Below are 14,313 nucleotides of genomic sequence, written 5' to 3'. Positions count from 1 at the left end.
TGCAAAAAAACAATATTAGCTTTGAGAAGTCTTCCGGATGCGGGCTACTAAAGAAAATACTCGTATCGTCAGCGCACAGGATGTATTTTAGGTTGTCTGCTATATTGATTCTAACATTAATATGACGTTAAAAACGAAGGGTCCAAGAAGACTGCCCGGATGGCATTGATGTGATTGGTGCGCGAACTTCGCCAAACTGCGCCAAAAGGGAAAACCTGCTACATGCTGCTACATTGTGACAAAATACGAGGAATGTGCACTAAGCCTAAATTCGTAGTTACTTACGAACAAACTTCTCGGGCGCCGCGTTTTATCCTACGTCTGCGTTAGGAAGCACTAGCGAAAAACGCAATTTTTCTAAGAATCCTTCAAACAGTCCTTTGTATTTATGTGAGGGTGGGCACCACGCTGGCCGGGAACCTTGTCACTCCACGTAATGAAAACACAGAAGCGAAATAGACCCCCATAACGTAAGGGTTTACTCTGGCCACCCGTGGTATGGGGGACACGCCGGAAATACGCATGGTGCAGACATTCATAACCGGCGACTTACACGTGTTTGCTCGCCCGAAGTGCGGAAACGGCACGCTACCCAGCACTTTAAGTTCGCTAAACAGACTCTGCCGCCACCTCAGAAAGAGTCTCACCAAAGCTCAAGAGGATAGATGGAGGCAACTCCAAACCAATACTCTCCCAAACCCGGTAAGAATGCACCACATCAAGCGAGACGAATTCAAACCCTCTTGCTCAAAATGTGGCCAGAGAGCCACGGAGGAACACATCTTTTGGGACTGCCCGCCGCCCGAAGAACTCCAGAGGCTTGTAGGCTCGCAAAAGTGCGAGACCCTGCTGGCCAGCTCTAATCCGGAAGTACAAGTCCAGGTCACAGCACGAGCTCAAGAGGTCGCCTTCAGCACCGACTGATGGCGTAGACCCCATCACTCTCACTACCGACATTAAAGTTTTGTGACTGACTGACTGACAACTGACCCCGCCAAGTTCTCAGTGGGCGTAGATTCTGTGGTTCCCTTCGTTGCCCTTTCAAAAAGAAGCTGATTGTACAGGATAATTTTTTTTTTCACTCGCGTCGGGCTGCTTCTCTGCTGCGTGATTCCCGTTCTCCAGCGCATATTTAACGGCACTCAACATCAGCTTTTCATCGTAGCTTCTTCGCCTCGCAGGTGGCGTCATGTTGACTACGAACGCACGACGTGCGCGAAGCCATGACCATGCGACGCTGAAATCGAAACTTTCGAGAGCATGACTGGATGTCCTGGAGAGCATGAGTGGAGAGCATTCCTTGTTGTTGTGCCGAGATTTTCGGATTCTAGCCATGGTATAACATTTCGAAGGTACTGTTTCAGCAAAGCGCGGTCCGCTTTCCGGTACCGCGAACCGCATCCGCGGGGAGCTACCTGCGCGTCGCGCAGATGACCTTGAGGGTGCACACCTTCCAGTGTGTGCAGTCGTAGTTGGGTTCCCGCGGCAGCGGATCACGGAAGCGGATCGCATTGCGCTAAAACTGTAGTAGCTCGATTCTTTTTCTCGTTCATTTTCTTTTCGAACATAGTTTCAGGAACGGCAAAAGATGGCGCGCGGTTGCGCGTCATTTTTTTTTCGCCGTATATAAGTCGCACCGACAAAAACAAAAATCTAAAAACAAAAGTGTTACTTATACACCGAAAAAATACGCTATATATTTGGATGTGCACCAAACGGTCACTTTTCTGCGCCAGAAGGTGTCCAAAGTGACTTGGGGCTGTCGCATCAGTGTGAGCGACGCCACGGTGAGTCGGTTGAAAGCTGAATGTGTTTCTGTCAAGGGAAGTTGCCTGTTCACGTTCGGCTAGATATGAGCGAAATAAATTAAGACACGCACTGCAAACACCGTACATTTCTAATTTATGGAGCAATATATCGGGATTTGGAACATTAAATGTTTTAGTAAAGTTTAATTTGAAGACCATCGTAATGCATGGTACGCGTTACATTAAGGTTGAGTAGACTAAAAAAACTTATAACTGGGTGTATTGGATGAAATGCAACTGACGTAAGGGTTCCTTATGTTAATAAATTACTTGTCGCAGCAGAACTTACGCAAGGTGTAAAGCTTGCAAAGAAGCTGTTGAATTCTTCAGAAAGACAGGCACCCGATATCAGTTTGTCATTTGTATTAAGCTCTCCTAATTTCTTGCTTTTAATTTTCTGGGGGAAAACGTCGGTTAGAAATTCCCAGAAACTCTTAGGATTATTTTTAGTATTGCTCTCAAACAAGTGCGCTTGATAAGCAGCCTTGTTAGTTGTTAAATCTAGTTAGGTTATTTCGATATGCTTTGTACACAGCAAGGCGTTCAAGGTTGCGCGTAGTCATAAAACGATTGAAAAGCTTACTTCTGCGTTTCAGTTTGCCACGAGTAAGCCGAAGCTTACTCTTGACTTCCGAATTCTCGTACTACTAGTCCTTGTTTGACAAGGAAAGCACTGGTCATAAATGGGTTTTAACTTTATCATAAAGGCGTTACAGGATTCATCGGCACAGCGTAGATTGAAAATTGTCTCCTAGTCTACTGCAGAGATTTTCTAAAGGTTGAAAGGTTCTTGTTAGTGACGCACTGAAAGGTGAACATGTCACGATCACATTTTGTTACCTGCGATATAACTTGGACTGTGGTGCAAAAGCAGCGGAGTGATCACTAACATCGGATGCAATAGTCCCAACACATTTTAGAGGGCAGGCAATTTCAACTATCAACAGCACTTGATGTTGTCTGAATAAGCCTTGTAGGCGTGGTTAATTACATCCAAGAAACCATTAGGTGTGATTATTTATTGAAATTCTCAACTAGGATGAGAGGACTCTTCAATGTGAATATTAAAAATCACTTATCGATAATACAAGATCGTTCTTTCCTGCTGTTTTAGTCCAGGAAAATATCGAAGAATTTTTTTAAATGTTGTCGAGAATCCCATATGGCGGTCTGTGGACGAATGAGGCAAATTTGTCATTTGTTTTGACAGTAAGCACTTCTTAGTCGGTAGTTATCACCGATAAATCAGGCAACAAATTAGTTTTAAGATCAGTCATAGCATAGATTGCAACACTTCCTCCTCGTGAAGGACGGAGTCTATAGCCAGGAAATAATAGAAAGTGTGCCTCATCAGCAGCCCACGTTTCGGTTAACTACGTCAAAGCTACGTTGAAGTTCTTCAAGAAGGTAAGCAAGGTTGTCGCATTTATTTCGGATCAGATCAAATCAAATTTATTTTTTCAACATTGGTACAATATTTGAAGAGAATGCACCACAGCCTTGACACACTCATTGAAGCTGTGTCGACGTCCTGCAGAAACGGCCATCGGAAATTTGGGGAGTCGACCTACATGCGGAGCCGTCATATTTGCGGGGTGTAAGACCTGTTTATGGCACCCCTCCGATTAACTGCGGTTGCGTCGTTGCGCAGCTATTGCTCTATAATCGACGACTCCATTAACACCTGCTTGGCGTGCGCACTGAGTGCCACCCGGAGTCAGGCGTAGGAAAGGGGCACCCGCCTCCGCATGCCTGGTGCCCCCAATAAACTTGTTTATTCCTCCTCGCGCCGTCCCTCTTGATTCGCAAATTTCACGCGGTGAAGAACGGCCGCGGCACCTACAGTCAGCTCGGACTCGTTCCGCGCAAGCCAAGGTAGCCGCGCGTCCTTCGATTGGAGAGATTTTTTAGTATAGCATGATCCGCGGCCGTTGCGCATGCGCAGATTGCTCTGAGGGCGCAAAAAGGCGCCAGCCAGCTGTCTGTGGGCTTGCCGCGTGGGGACCAATCAGCGCGTGCACTCTGGCGGCGCGCGAAAGAGGATCGCGCTACGCTGAATCCCTCTGTCGATTCACGCCACCGTGCCGGTTACGGCGCGTGCGCGCCGTGTGGGTAGCGCAGCCGCGGACACACCTGGCAGGTAGTACAGGTCTCGACGACTGCTGGCGTCTGTTGCCACGAGGAGACCGGCTCGGAGGGGGGGGGGGGTCTTTGGTTGGGCGCACGCCGTTATGCCATCCCGGAGGAGGTGCTCTGAACCGAAACCACACGAAGCAAGCGCGCCAGAAACGTTATTCGTGATTTAGAATACTAAACATTGGGATCGAATCGAATATCGAATACTTCGCACATGCCTGTGGCTTTTATAGTGTACTTTCGCTTATACGTTATTTTTCTTTTGAAATGCATAAGTTTACGTCCTCACCTTGTTTAAAATCAGGTTTTACACCTTATTTACACTGTATTTAAAATAAAATAAATACGTAGATAAAATTTCTTGTGGGAGGTCTCACTACGGTTTTCCACTAGGGGACCTCTCTCTGTGACACATACCCAAGCCTGGTATTTATGATTGAGAGTAAAGTTAGAGCTGTCGAGGACGGCGCTTCGCGAAGCAGGCGGTCACGCGCTCCCCGTTGCGCTCGTAACTGTGAATGCTGTAGCACTGGAATGGCTGCCGGGTAAGGGATGAATAGTTATGAGGGCAAACAAGAGAATGTCACGGATAGCTTTTTTTTTTTTTGTTGGTGTAATTTAGCTTCTACAGCTGTTTTGTGGAATGGTAGTACTGTTTTGGTCCGCAATAAAGTGAGCACAGCAAAACGAGTGCTAGCGGTTCCTTTAATTCCACCAATAACATGCGTAGTCGACCCCTGTAGCGCCTTCTGCTTACAAACATGAGCTCGAGTTTCCGTTTATATTTTGCTATTAAGCAAACCTCGTCACATTTTTGTTGAGTGCTTCCCAACGAAGTATTTGTCGAGTGGTAGTTGAGGGACGTTGAGAAGGCGGTGGTGGAGCTAAGCGTAACGTAAATCATAACAGCCCTAATCTAGGCCTGAAGAAACCACCGCCATACCATGCACTTTATGCTCATTGAGAACGCAACTGTTAAGACTCCAGTAAGCCGCTCAAACTGCCTTTAACATGAAAGAATAGTACCAATGCTATAATGAGCCCTCTTGGCCTATGATTTGTGGAGGATTTGTTCTATCCTTTTCGTGGTTTATGTTTTTCAAAAAGGTCAAAAGGCCGGATGAGTTTTAATCGCATGCGCGGGCGGTAAAACCAGGAACTCTGTCCGTGCGTAAGAATGAAGAACGATTGGTCTCGGCACTGTTTAGTTCTCTTCAGCAGTGGCTACACTCGGCATTAATTGGAGCCGCGTAGTGACTTTGAAGATTATTCGCGTTTTCAGTGGCTGTGTGCATGTACGCCGACCCCGGCCGGTACTGCAACAATTTTTAAACTGACGACGTGGCAGATGCTGCGCGCATTTTTTAGCCGCACTCCGCGGGGGGTTTCAGCGGGGTCTGTGCGTGTGAAGCCCGTAGAAGTGCAACCGAGGAAGAGCGCCAGCGGTGGACACCTCAATTGCGCTGTAAGTAGGCGATGGCTTTCACCTACAGATTGAGGTAGGTACCCAAGCAGCGCAGGTAATCTGCCCAGTATTGCAAATTGATGGTTTCATTGATAGCAGGACCGGTCTCTGCCAATACGTTTCCAATATTGGGCCAATTACCTGTGCCGCTTGGGTATGCGCCTTTCCTTTTCTCAGAACAAGCGGAAGGTTTACATTCGGCGTCGATTCTAAGGAAAGGGAAGGGCGCATAACTGGCCCCCTGGGTCAGTGGACATCTCAGCCTCGCTTCGAGGTACGTGGCGATGCTGCCCACTCGCAAAACGCCCTGTGCTTTCGCACAATATGTCGCACTTAGCAATGCGAAACCGCCAGCCATTTTGTCATCGGTGTCATTCCGGTCAGGCTGCGGCGATTTTTTATTTATCATGGTCCTACAAATCGCCCGTAGGCATTGTTCCAGGGGGAGCGGGGGGGATGTCACAGAAAGGAAAAAAAAAACGCGAGCACTGGTTAAATGAGCGAAGGACCATTCCAACTAAAGCATAAAGACACAATAAGAACGAAATTTATACAATACACTCTACGAAAAAAACCGGCCCACGGGGGAGTAAAGACAACTTTAGTCCTCAAAGCGCCCCGTTAGTCCCTAAATTGGCACACGGCACTCTTCTTGCCACAAATGCGTGCCGTGCGCAAACTCAACAGGCCAATTGCCGAGAAGGAGACTAACGAGGACGAATCGCAGCATAGCAGCACGCGAAAATCACGCGAAAAGACCTTAACTGCAATAGTACTCTATTTTTGAACCGCAGTGCGTGGTCTAAGGCCAGTGAGGGCACCGCCGCTGCCCGTGACGAAGCGAATAGACTCTTTCTGCGTGAGAAAAAGGCCTCGTGCAACCGAAACGGCTGGAAGCTTTGCAAGTGCATATACAAGTGCTACGAGCTTCAATACGTGTCGAATGCCGGTTGTAAAGGTTAGCGTGGAGCAAGTACACGTAGTTTCATATCGTTGCCATTTGTTTACTAGCTCATGGAATGCTGTGTAAGTATCGGCGACACTTAGCGAAAGGGTGAGTGGCAAGTAGTCAATTCCCTGTCACCGCTGTCCGCTAGTAACAAAAAACGAAGTGAACCCATGACCTTCTATATTTGTTCTCAACAGGCTGTAATGTTCAGCTGCCAACTGCCAGAAATAAGTCCACCTTATACGCAAAAAAGAAACGAAAAGAAAAGAACTGTTGTGGTTGTGAAGTACCAGTCGTAATGTACACACACTTCAGCACTTCTTTTTTGGCCAAAATGCGATTTAGATCGCTGTGCGAGCGCATTAAAGCTTAACGCAGCTTGTTGCAAAAGCATATGAAGCAAAATCACCATACTGTACTCTAAACAGCAATACGTTTGACAACAATGCGAGCAGTAAAGGTAGGCAATGCGTATGTTTCGCATATAAGGATTTTATTTCCTACCTCGCACCGGTTGTCGGTTCGAATCCTGGTGTTTTCATGTGCGTTTTTCTGTTTCCATGATCGTTGTTTTATGTGTCAAGCTCTGTTGGAAACTACCCCGCTCTAGGTTACGCTGGGAATCGCGCGTCGTTTACATTTTTTCATTAAATGTCTGCTCCCGGGGACTAACTGTTGCACCGCTTTCCAAGGGGACCAACAGTTACACCCTGTGTAGTTAGTCCCGAAAAGGACGAATGCCAGTGGCAGGTCAATTAGTCCCGAAAAAGACTAACCTCTCGACCCCTGTTAGCCCCTTTTTCTAAGACTGTAAAGCAATCATCTGGTAAACGCAGCACTTGGGTTTTTAGCGCCTATTTCGCCGTCATTCGTCATCATAAAGCGATGACAAACTATCGAACGGACAGCGACGGCGACGAAAAACGCATGGTGTCGGACGCGCGTCTATACTCCGTCTCACAAGCCCTGTCATAGGTAGAGGACTGCGGAGCACAGCAAATAGTCCCTCAGATATTTGCGCAGTCTAGGACTATTTATCAACTATCAACACAGATATTTAAAACACAGTTTGGACTGACATTCTTAAATTATACAGAGCGTTTCAATCAGTTGTGAAATCAATAAAGAAAGCCCGCAGGGACACAGCTCTCAGCGCCGTCTTTCGGCAACATGGCGTCGCCTGGTCCGGATTTCGTTCTTGTCCAGATTTCGAACCCGGGACCACAGCTTCACCGGAGCAGTAGCCGTGTGGCTGCGCTTGGGTGGATGCCAATGAGTAATTACTTCCATTACTACAAATCCATTCCACCTTGGGGGCTTCCCCTACAACATTTGACCGACTACTACCAGGTGGTGTTGTGGAAGAGGCGGCAGACTTATTGTGACGCATTGCGGCACCGAACGTGGTTTCGTCGAAGGCGCAGCGGAAGTCTTCCGAGCTAAGAAGAGCTCGTGCGGCTACCACGAAGAAATTAACGGGGAACACTAAGAAAAGCGGTTCACCTGGAAAGTGCTCTCTCTACTACCACCAGGCAGGGTTGGTTAAAATATTTATACAAGCTTGGCTGTCCAGTTAAGGTGTAGCATGGAGCAGGAACATGGTGAAGGCGGAGTCCATGAAGCTTGTCGGCAGCGTAAACACAGGCGGGGACCGATGCCGTGTGGACTGCATCGCTGAAGCTGCTGACCATATCGTTGTGCGCCTGCCACCTTAACATTGGCAACTCAACTCTGCAGAGCTTGTTTGGAGCGACGTCAAGGGTTTCGCCGCGAGTGCGGATAAGACGTTTAAGCCCCAAGACGTGGAGCCTTCGGTTTGGCAAGCCGTCATGCAACTGACTGCTGACAAGTGGAAGAGCTGTGTGGAGCATGTTCTCAAGCGGGAAGATCCGATGAGAAAACTGGACCACATCACCGACGATGTTGTTGGCCAAGGACCGGCTATTGTTGTCAACGTGGAGGACGGACACAACTAACAGTGCTGACCTGAGTTGTGATGAGGACGATGAGATGTGGACCCGTCTAACGGGCTAACGTGATTCATGACTCGTGTGCGTACAAGTCGGGATCATTCATTGCTGTCGCAGTGCGAGTAGCGAAAATGAGAACGCCTCTGATGACTATGGGAGACGCCGTAGTGGAGGGCTCCGGATTTATTGGCAGTGGCCGCACTGAATTAAATAACAAGAAAATAAATAAATAAAACACCAAGCGCCACCTGCTACAGAACTAAAAAAAGCTGAAAACTCACCTTTTTCACATAGATGAGGTCGCTTGTTAAGTTCACGGTGGTGACAGACGCCTAGGAATAGAGTTATGTAGTGCGCTCCGTCCTGATCGGCTCAGAGTGCCCGTACCTTCCACAGTGCTGCAGACAGCTTCTGAGACAGAGTATAGTTAGTTCTTCCAAACCTCATGTCATGAGAAATGCACTTATAAGGACGGCATGGATCTAAGTGCTTAAATTGTTAGATGATTCCACTGAGATGTCGAGCCATAGGCAGGCAACACCATGCAATGAAGGATGAGAATGCGGCAACTGCATTGCGCAATGTGCATTTATTTACATGAAAGGTTTGTTTCAAAGCGCACAAGTCTTTATGTTGAGCACGTGAAATGATTGAGCGCCGTATTATGGAGAGTTGAGCTATTGCGGTGTTGCGTTTGTTGAAAACAGCGCAAACAGAAGAGTAATGAAGCATACAACGGACGCCACAAGCGCTACATGAGCGTTTAATAAGAAAACACAGAACTTGTCATAACCCCCGAAAGAGGGCTCACAGAAAAGATTAAAAAAAAAAAAGAAATAAATCGTCAGGCGCGTCTACATATCGCACTTTTTTTTCTTATGCAGGAGGCTTCCTAAACCTCCCGAGCACACTGGTTAGGATGTGTATGCGAAAATGCCACTTATCGAGCAGAGCCTCGCAGTGGCGCCATTCATTGCAGTGCTTGGCTAGATTGGAAGGAGAATGGCTGAGAAGCATAGCGTAGTCCTGTTGCTATGGTGACGTAATCGCTGAATATCTAATTAAGCATCACTGTCGTGGCTGCCCCTTCGTCGCACTGCCTTTGTCACTCGAGTGAAATGGAGACGGGCGGAAAAAGGGGCGGCCGAGCCCGTGCGCACTCAACAAGAGCTCTGCCCGGGATTTGCAGCCGGCCATTGTTTACCACTTTGTCGCCGTATTATAGCATCCTCGTCTTGCAGGTGCCGCGGCCATATTTGAGGCCGTCTTCGCCCTCCCCTCCCCCCGTGCGTCCGTGAGGCGAATCTCCAATGTGTGCGGGGAAAAGAGCCGGCCTTTATTTTTGTGCTGTGCAAACGAGGTTTGGCCAGCGCGGAGGAGAGACAATCCGAATGAATCATAACGCGGCCGAAAGTTGTGTGCGGGGGGTGAGCCAAGTGGGCGCCCGTGCTGCATCTCAATGCAGGGACGTTATGAATTTCTGATACCTTCGGGAATTGAAATGATTTCGCGGGAAGATGGGGGCTTGCGCGGGGAAAGATGGGGGAAAGTTGGGAGATGTACGGGGGGGGTTTCTCTTCGTGACCGGCGGGCAGAGCGAGCGCGATGTGTCGGTCCCGATAACGGGGCTTTCGGGATGAAGGACAAGGTGAGTTATACGCTCCGCCGCCCACGTCAGAGTTCTACTCACCCCGCACCGACAGCGCTATCCGGGGAACCCCGGGGCCCCGGCGCCGCTACTGCTGCTGCTGCTCCGAGATCGTGGCGATTTGGTGCTTTTTTTCCCCCTCTCGCTGCCAGTTTCCCAATTTCCTCTCCCCGGCATTCCTTTTCTTTCCTTTCGCCCCGTGCTTGCGCCTTCTTTTCTTTTTTTTTTTCGCGCTCTCTCTCTCTCCGCGCACCTTAATGGCTCCCTACGAACACTTCACCAAGGGGGCGCATGACTCAAAACTTGGCCGCAGTCCATGCTTGCAGCTTAGGCTTTTTCGGTGCACTGCATTGCTTGAGTCAGCCTCCCTTTGCTCACCTATGGAACTCGCCAGATTTGTGGGTGTTTTTAGTCATGAAGGGCGTTGATGACAGTTCTTTTTACACGTGCGCTATTGTAAAAGTGAACAGTACGTAGGAGGCAGAGGACACACACCGCAGGCGCTGGTTTGCGCAATGCTGTGTATGCTGTGCAAATTCAGACTGTGCATTAGAAGCCTCATGTGGGTGGGGTTCAGAAATGCGCCGTCGGTGACATAATTTTCAAGATCGGAACGTCAACAAACCGCAAGCAAAGTTTTGATGCATCTTTATTGCATTCGCGTCGTCACTTCTACACGCGAGAGGACCGGAACAGATGTTTGGTTGTGTGTAAAGACGTTTAGGAGCCGGGAAACATAGCCACGACACAAACTCGACGTAAAGGCATCAGTAGCTCCTAATGCTGTTACATTACACTACGTCAAACCCCATAAACCGAACCTTTTGTTCAGTCTGCTCAAGCATCCGTGATAGAGCGAGATACGATGATCCCACAGAGGATAATTTAATCGAGATGCCGACCGTTTTGTCAAAAGTCTTGAGTAACAGCGCGCTAATGCGTGGTTGCCATGAGCAGTGCAACATGTAGGTACGCGTAGCTGGCTCTGGGCCGAACAGTGGTCAAGTCTTAGAGCTTGGCCTGACCTGTTATGGCTTCACAGCACATGCAATGTGCACGTCTACATACACACAGCAAGTATTATCAACTGCACCCAGTCGTTTGGCTCGTGACATCGAATACGCGACCACTCTCGCAGAGCGCCGATCCATCTCTGCAGCTATAGAAATATCCTTCACTAAACAACACAAAGTCAGCCGCCAACTCAGACGCTGTGGCCGCGACAAGGCGGCTGCGTGGCCGGCAATCGCGCGCCAACGCCGGGGAGCGTGGTCAGCCGACCCCGGCGCTGTTTTCAGAAGCGGCCGCAAGAGGGATTTCAGTGGCGCCCCTACAGGCAGCGCTGATGGCATATAGCAATCGCGTCAACATCTTTTCCTATTTACTTCGCAATAAGTCGCTAAGACGAAGGGCTTTCCAGCTAGTCACTGCGAAGCACAAGTTTGTTCCCAGGCTGAGACTGCCAGGCCTAACAAACAGTTCACGTCTGCGAACAGCAACCATTTTTGGTCTCGGACGCATATTCCCCCGCTGGCCTCGGCAGGTGCCATACGCGAGCCCGTCCAAAGTGTCCGCTTGTCAGGAACAGCCGCTGACACCTGGCGTGCAGCGGTTGTTGTCTCTCGTCCAAGACGTGCGTCATCGCCGCTGCCTGTGCGCATCCTTGTCGGGGTGTCACGCTTTTAAATACTGCCGTCCTGTCTGTTCGTGTACCCAGATGATTTTGACAGCGGCTCAGACGCGTGCGCATTTTATTCCCGTCCGTATGTCAGCTTACAAGGCATGTGCCAATTTCCTAGCATATTATTGAGCGCCTGTTCAAAGCTGCCAAGCGTTTGTTTGTTTTTTCATCGGAGTAACTATTATTCCCTCCACTCCGAGCAGAAATCTTCCGGCTTCTCTTTATCGGCTTCGGTCCACGTTTTGCGAACGGGCGGCAGGAGCAGGAAATGGCCTTTGAAGATTGTTAAATGTAGTCAAGTTAATTATTACACCACGCCGCAGATAAGGTTTTATAAAGCAGCATAAGTCTTATCGCTGCAAAACATTAAAAAGAAAGGAGCCAATTTTTACGCTCGCATGGTTACGCCGAAATAGCCAGCGGCAGTGCCGTACTTAACCCGACATGTGGCGTTGGAGCGTAGCTTCAATTCGAACTGGTACCACCCGAAACTGATCCGTTAGAACTTTCGCAATACCAGCAGGACTGGCGCCACCAGTCGAGTACGCCGGAAATGCACGCACAAACGGCCTCGCAGGAGGAGCTTTTATCAGTCATGAAAAAATTAAAGTGGGGCACTGAACAGCAGCTTACTGTCGCTTTAACGAAGGCTTGACTTGGTTCCAACGAAACGCTGGAAAACGGAAGCCCGAAACCCGTTCGGGGTCCCACCACCAGACTTTGACGAATTATGATTAATTGAAAGGCGTAAACCGTGAAAATGCATTATATCGTGACATATGGAGTCAAAGCCAGTTTCCGTGAATTAAAAAAAGAAAGTCGCAAATTGCAGAGTGTGTGGTGTCACAAAAGTTGATCGCTCGGAGCCGTTTGGAGCTTACTGGGGGCGTCTCGGAAGGAATGAGCGGATGCCTGCTACGCGAACAATGGCGCACCACGAGCGCCATCTGTCGAGCGCTTTCGTCAGAATCCTGCGGTACATGAACGTGGCCTCGCACAGAGAATGCAAATACGTATGGTACGCCCCGAGCTGCGACAGCGCTGGGCTGCAAATGAATTGCCGTTTCTAGCTAAGTGTACAGTTTTGGACCCAATAGCGTTATCGGTTCGGCGGATAACCCAGCGTCGTTGTCGAGGGTAGGGACGTAGCAAAGCAATTTCGGGAATCGAACCGCTGTCCTTTGGGTAGGAGGCCTCAGTGGGATAAGGGAGGCCTTGTACGAGCGCCCTTCCTCCGCACAGTAGGAACACTTAGTTAATTACGGTCACTAATTAAATCAGGATGTTTGGCAGCGCGCATGTCGATGTCTGCGAAAGAGTTCGCCGGGGGCCCAAGCGACCGTTTTAACGCGCCGTACTCGACAACGAGGCACCGGCAGCAGCCAATGCGAGCGCGGACAGCGCCAGCGTCGTAGTGACGTCAGAACCCCCCCCCCCCTCCCGGTATAGTGGAATGTCAAGACGTTTTTGGGGAAATACGGTGTTGCTGGTAGAAGCAGTAACTAGGATACGAGCAAATATCTTCTCCCCGATGCAGCTCGCCTGGCGTTTGCTAGCTTCCCTGGAAACCGAGCGTATCATTATTTTATTATGAAATGGGGCTCAGAGTAAAGCGGTGGCTAGCGTAATACCTTTATTGCAGCGCTGGCGCCGTCCGCCGCGGCCTCGTTGCGAAACAGGCTAGGCCTAGCGCGGACAGCTCGGCTCTTGCTCAGGCGCGCGTTGTCGTTGCTGCAGTATAACTTTCATAACATTTTTGTCTTTTCTATCCCGCGCGTAAAGTATACGGGGCTGTGGGCGCATCGGTGCTCTGTGCCGGTGCGTCTCCTAAGGCGCGGATTGCACCGCATTCCCTCTCGGCGCAGTAGCCGTGTGCGGCGGCTGCAGCGGTCTTGAGCATGCGCCTCACGTCCGCCCGGCACTCTCTCCTCGCCCAGTCGGGTCGAAGCGTCTCTTTTGTCAAGCGCAGTTCGGTTTATAGAGGATGGAGCGCCGTGGGCAGCTCCGGTGTAGCGTAGCGACGCGCACTGGGTCTCGTTTCTCCCAGCCTCAAAGAGAAGAGCGCCAGACGGGTGCGACTGCGCCGACATCGCCGAAAAATGCGTGCGCTTTGGAGAAGCTTGCTGGCTAAGGAACCCCTCCAGTGCGCGTAAGTCGTCGAAATAGCCAAAATTGGGCCACAGCGCCGAAGGTTACTGAGTTTTGGAAGTTGTGAAAGCTAAAGATATTACTCGTACTTAACGGTGGGCTACGCGCCACTCGCTAAATAAGGAGACCGATACCCTTGTCACACGGGCGCGCTGAACCGTGGTTTTCGCTAACCGCGGTTGCTGCTGTTCACACAGCGGACCGAACCGCGGTTATCGCGAACCGAGCTTGGCGATTTAGGTTTACGTCGTTAACCGAGAAGGTGGCGCGGCATCTGTGGAGGGAAAGTGCCTGTAGGCGTCCGAGTGCGAATAGGGCACGAGCTGGCCGGTTTCAAGAGCCTACTTTTTTCGCATTAAATCATGTTTCAAGAGCAGCACATTATAATAAGCGATGTCTGTATTGCCGCCGGACGGCGCTTTTTTTAGCCTTCGATTGCCTTCCGAGGGACGGCATAGCAATAGCTTACTGTAGCAACGTCCCACGGTTCTTAATTCTAGCGCCGTGT

At 49.7% G+C, this 14,313-nt stretch overlaps 1 protein-coding gene across 3 annotated transcripts in view; it reads left to right on the top strand.

The window, feature by feature from the left end:
* exd (PBX homeobox extradenticle) overlaps positions 1-14,313 on the top strand; it is a 305,873-nt gene that overhangs the window by 229,733 nt on the left and 61,827 nt on the right. The window lies entirely within an intron of this gene.

This window comes from Amblyomma mixtum, chromosome 3, assembly GCF_055824585.1.
Source record: "Amblyomma mixtum isolate Tamu chromosome 3, ASM5582458v1, whole genome shotgun sequence".
In the NCBI taxonomy this organism is placed as follows: Eukaryota; Metazoa; Arthropoda; class Arachnida; order Ixodida; family Ixodidae; genus Amblyomma; species Amblyomma mixtum.
Note: the sequence above shows the minus strand (reverse complement) of the source record. Positions and strands in the feature narration are given on the sequence as shown.